This window comes from Phoca vitulina, unplaced genomic scaffold (genome assembly GCF_004348235.1).
Source record: "Phoca vitulina isolate PV1807 unplaced genomic scaffold, GSC_HSeal_1.0 scaffold20, whole genome shotgun sequence".
NCBI lineage: Eukaryota > Metazoa > Chordata > Mammalia > Carnivora > Phocidae > Phoca > Phoca vitulina.
In genome coordinates this window covers 32,076,366-32,082,303 of record NW_022589723.1, presented here as the reverse complement: position 1 = coordinate 32,082,303, position 5,938 = coordinate 32,076,366, and positions in this window count along the sequence as shown.

Sequence of the window (5,938 nt, the reverse complement as noted above, 5' to 3'; positions counted from 1 at the left end):
CACCAACAGTGCACGAAGGTTTCCCTTTCTGTGCATCCTTGCCAACACCTGTTGTTTCCCGTGTTGTTAATTTTAGCCATTCTGACTGGTGTAAGACCATATCTCATTGTAGTTTGAGTTGCATTTTCCTAATAGTGAGTAATGTTGAGCATCTTTTCATGTGTCTGTTGGCCATCTGTATGTCTTTTTTGGAAAAATGTCTATTCATGTCTTCTGCCCATTTTTTAACTGGATTATTTGCTTTTTGGGTGTTTGAGTTTTATAAGTTCTTTACATATTTTGTATCACTAACCCTTTATCAGATATGTCATTTGTAAATATCTTCTCCCATTCTATAGGTTGCCTTTTAGTTTTGTTGATTGTTCCCTTCTCTGTGCAGAAAATTTTATTTGGATGAAGTCCCAATAATTTATTTTTGCTTTTGTTTCCCTTGCCTCAGGAGACATATCTAGTAAGAAATTGCTTAGCCGATGTCAAAGAGGTTGCTGCCTGTGTTCTTCTCTAGGGCTTTAATGGTTTCCTGTCTCACGTTTAGATCTTTAATCAATTTTGAATTTATTTTTGTGTATAGAATAAGAAAGTGGTCCAGTTTTATTCTTTTGCATGTTGCTGTCCAGTGGGAAATCCTTTATTTTCTAAGTGCTTGAACTCGTGAGCACCCACATACACTGCCTCCCAATCATATCCTGCAGGTATCAGTTGGTCTCAAGCTTAAGAAGACAGAACACAGATGGCATCTACAACAGAGGAGATGGGAAGGAGAGAGGAAAGTGGGAAAAGTGGTATCAAGATGAGGGTTTTGCTAGATTTAATGTAACCCTCTCTCCAGGAACCTTACAAGAGTGTCTATATCTACTAAATGAGTGACTTTTATTGTTGGAACTGGAGAAAGGGCCTAAGTTGAAATGGTTCAGAACAGAAATAATATGTGAGATTCAGGCACTTGGAGGCCCAGATGACCCTGAGGACCTAGGGCTCACTGGGTATTTACAAAAATCTTGGGAGGGCCTTCAACTTCCATAGGCAGTGGAGGTGATGGGATTTGAGTCAGTTATACTTAACCTTTAAGGAGTAGGGAGACCCAGTTGATACTCTGGGCCTCTGCATGATACAGCCTTCAACATCACAAATTTAGACATGCTACCCTTGACCACAATGGGCTGACTTGCTCAAGAGCTCTCCTGGAAAAACCTGAGGCACCATTCAGAACTCAGCTTCCTTTAAGCCTCTGTCTTCACTCAGTCTCTTCCTGTCATTATTGCATTCAATGCAGAGTCCAAGGTCCATCACCTCCTGCAAATACTTCAAGTCCCTTGTCCCTTTCTCTTTCCGTTGCACTTACCTTACCTGGGAAAACTACAACCATGGAGTGACCCAGTCATCCTCTCTGATCCTTCACTTCCTATCACAAACCTACATCGACGCTTTTCATCCTTCATATTAGAATGGAGAGACGTGCTGTATCCTCCCATCAAAGGCTATCTCTTCTCTCTGTGATCTGGATCCCATTCCATCTGTCTTTTCAAGGTCTTTGCTCCTTTGATTTATATACATATAAATCAATATATACATAACAATCAATACATATGTAACAATACACATCTAAGAATGCATATGTGAAACACATATATAAGAATGCTCAATAGCAGCACTATTCATAGTTGCAAAACCCTCAAACCATTTCAAATGTTTATTGACAAGAAAATGGTTAAATAAATTATGGCACATCCAGTAATAGAATAATATACAGCAGTGAAAAATTTCTAAACTACAACTGTATGAAACAACACAGAAAAATCACAGAACAAAATATGGAATGAGAAAAGCAAGCCTAAGCAGATTACATACATTTTGTTATCATTAGTATAAAGCTTAAAAAGAAGCAATACCAAACAACATATTGCTTACATTTTTAGGCCTATACATACATACTAAAACTAGTTTTAAAGGAATTATAAATACAAAATTCAGGATAGTGGTGGTCTCAGTGGGATGGGAGATTCAGGGGAATGGGAAAAGGGATAAACATATAGTAGGAATAGTTCTTTGGTTGGATGGTATGTTGACATGTGTGTGTACTCTATTGTTATGCTTTATAACATACATGAATATTACATATATTATTTTATAGGTATCAAAAATTATATACAAATAATATTTAAAACCTTCAGGGGCTATGAAAAAAAAGAATCTATAATGAGACTCCTCTGTTCAAAACAGCTGTCCTAATCTTGTTTTTCATTCTTCCTAACAACACAATCTGAGTCAAGCAGATCAGTTTCTTTACTGAAGCTTAATTATTTTTTTTTTTTAAGTGGGCTCCATGCCCAACATGGGGCTTGAACTCAAGACTGTGAGATCAAGAGTCACATGCTCTATAGACTGAGCCAGCCAAGTGCCCCTAAGCTGAATAATTTTTTATACTTCTATAATTTTCCTTATCTTAGGGCAACTTCCCATACATATATCCAAATCTGAGTTGATTCCAAGATTCTGCTCAAGTTCTAGATCTTTCCAGAAGTCTTTCCTGACTACTCCAGCTCTTGTTCATTTTTCTTCTAGCACTTAACAACTTTTGGGTTCCAAGTAAATCAGCATTTAATAGTATATTGTCTTCTATCCTTTTTTTTCTTTTATCATTTATAATCAGTCAACATGTGTTAGCCAGGGTTCTTCATTGCAAATAACACAATTCAGTCTCATCTCATTACTAGTTTAAATAGAAAAGAAATGTATTAAAGGATACAGATGGCTCCCAGAATCTGAGTGGGCAGAAGATAAGGCTTGGGAGCTATATAGTACTAATGCCAAAATTGTATTGTTCTGTTGCTCCATTGGAGACCCCAGAAGCCTGGGGGTAGTAAGTCCACGGTTGGGTACAAGTGTCTCTACCACTGAGCAAAAGTGGACTTCCACTCTCACCACTGATGCTAGATGCTCAACATGACCACTAAGCACCTCTAGCCCTCCTGCCTTTGGAAGGTGGTTACTATTGTTATGGAGGGGAGGTCGGGGATGGTCAGAATAGATTGTAAGCAGTGCCTCTGTCTTCATTTCACCCTCTTCTGACCTAAAATCTCATTCATTTGTAGAAACTGGGGCAACCAGTGTAGACCTAGCAGTAAGGAACCTTGCAGAGGTGAGTTTTCAACTTTAATCTTAGGGATAAACTCATAAAATGATGGGAGTTCCCAAACATAGCATATTCAAAGTTTATCTTATATTAATTCATTTGATTTATTACCTAAAATACAGAGCACTCAAGAGGTACCTGCTGGTTTATCACTATTCAGTGTCCTTCATTAAAACGGTACCTTGGGGATCATCTAATCCACACCTTTTGTATTACAGAAGAGCAAACAGACTCAGAGCAATAAAGTGATTTGATCATGTCAGACTTTTAAGTTCTTAGTAGAGCTGAAAATGTGGCTTAAGAATGTATTCTAGGAAAGATTCCAGAAGGCATAACACAATGCACAGTGATGTAATAGTCTTCTTATGCTGAGAATTGTTTGTGTGCATTTTTGTGAAAGTACTAGCTATTCATGTTCTTAATATTTTTGGAAATACTCCAAAATTATAGATTTGAAAAATAAATGTATTAGTTTTATTATTTCTATTTTGTTATTTGAGGCAGTCTGCTATGTCCCCCAATATCTTTTTACCCCTTTCACAGTAACAGAAACCCTAAATTTTTTTCTGGGCCATGACCACTAACAGTAAAGATAATGTTCCCAGTCTCCTTTGCAGCTGTGTGTGGCCATGTGATTACATTCTGCATAATGAGATGTAAACAGAATTGTATGCAACTTCTGGGAAATGTTCTTAAAATGTGTTGTTTTTTCCTCTTTCCTACTGACTGGAATGTAGTTGGAGCTCTAGAAGCCATCTTGGACAATGAGGTGAACTTGAGAATGAGATGCTTATGTGGTAAAGCAAGAAGACAGGAGCCTGGATTCCTAACACTATGGAACCCCTTACCAACTGGACTCATTACCTCCAGATTTCTTTCTTTCTTTCTTTTTTGAGATTTTATTTATTTATTTGTCAGAGAGAGAGAGCACAAGCAGGGGGAATGGCAGGCAGAGGGAGAAGCAGGCTCCCTGATGAGCAGGGAGCCCAAAGTGGGACTGATTCCAGGACCCTGGGATCAGGACCAGAGCCAAAGGCCGACGCTTAACTGACTGAGCCACCCAGGCATCCCCCTCCAGATTTCTTATACATGAGAAACAAATAAGCTTTCTTTTTTGTTTCTTGCTATTTCAGTTTATTTTAGTTTTTTTTTTTCTGTTATTTGTAGCTGAATCGGATCTGAATTTATTATTCCTGGCCTGCGCCACCTCAATTGCTAATGCTGATGTAGACCTGATTGGGTGATATAATCCCAACTTGGGCACGTCATGTACAAGCCAGGGACAAATGGATGCCACAGTCTTGAGATGTAGTCCCCAAATACACAGCAGACCACTACCACCAGCCAGCCCAGCACTCACCTAAGTGTTAAACCCAAATAACACCAACCAATCAACAAGAATCTGAGACTTCACTTTTTTTTTTTTTTAAAGATTTTATTTATTTATTTGAGAGAGAGAGCATGAGAGGGGGGAGGGTCAGAGAGAGAAGCAGACTCCCTGCTGAGCAGGGAGCCCGACGTGGGACTCGATCCCGGACTCCAGGATCATGACCTGAGCCGAAGGCGGTCGCTTAAACAACTGAGCCACCCAGGCGCCCTGAGACTTCACTTTCTTTTTTTTTTAAAAGATTTTATTTATTTATTTGAGAGAGAGAATGAGAGAGAGCACGAGAGGGAAGAGGGTCAGAGGGAGAAGCAGACCCCCCACTGAGCAGGGAGCCCGATGCGGGACTCGATCCCAGGACTCCAGGATCATGACCTGAGCCGAAGGCAGTCGCCCAACCAACTGAGCCACCCAGGCGCCCCGAGACTTCACTTTCTTAATAGATATAGATAGAAATAGTTCATGGTCTTTTGGTTGTAAAAGATGTACTCCATTCTTCTTTTTTCAAACCTCATCTCTGGACTGGGTGGGTACTCTGCTTGTCAGAAAAACTTTTACACTCCATACTCAATCTTTGCTCTTTAATAGTCTGTTTTTTTCTTTAAAGTATTCGTTTTTAAAAACATTAAACTCTTTGGGGGCCTGCCTGGCTCAATCAGTACAGCATGTGACTCTTGATCTCAGGGTTGTGAGTTTGAGCTCCATGTTGGATGTAGAGATTAAAATAAAATCTTTGAAACAAACAAAAAACCATTAAGCTATTTTAAAAGCGTGCTAATGACATGGTCTGTGGGAAAGCTATCTTTAGATCTCTGGTGAAATTGCTACGGAAAATATATTTCTAGTATTCCTCACATATGAACAAAAAGGACAATTAGTCTTGACAATAATATGTCAGTGATAGTTATATTCACATGGGCCCACAAATAACTTACCAAAGTCTTTTTTTTTTTTTAAAGATTTTATTTATTTATTCATAAGAGACAGAGAGAGAGAGAGAGAGGCAGGCTCCCCGCTGAGCAGGGAGCCCGATGCGGGACTCCATCCCAGGACCCTGGGATCATGACCTGAGCCGAAGGCAGACGCTTAACCATCTGAGCCACCCAGGCACCCTAACTTACCAAAGTCTTTACATTTTCTCAAAGGGTCAAACATTCTAAAGATTATATGGATAATAACAGGTGACATTAAGTACTATAATTTCATCCTCCTCATAACCCTATTCAGTAGGTTCTGTTATTAATACTGAGAAAACAGAAGCACAGTCCAATGTCACTAAGTAGTAAATGATGGAACTGAGGTTCAAATCCTCAGAGCTTCTGCTCTGGGCTTTTGTGTGTGGGAGTGGGTGAGGGGACACGTATAACTTTTCAATTTTTTGAAGTGCTTTTAGATTTACTTTATTTGTGTGGAATATACAC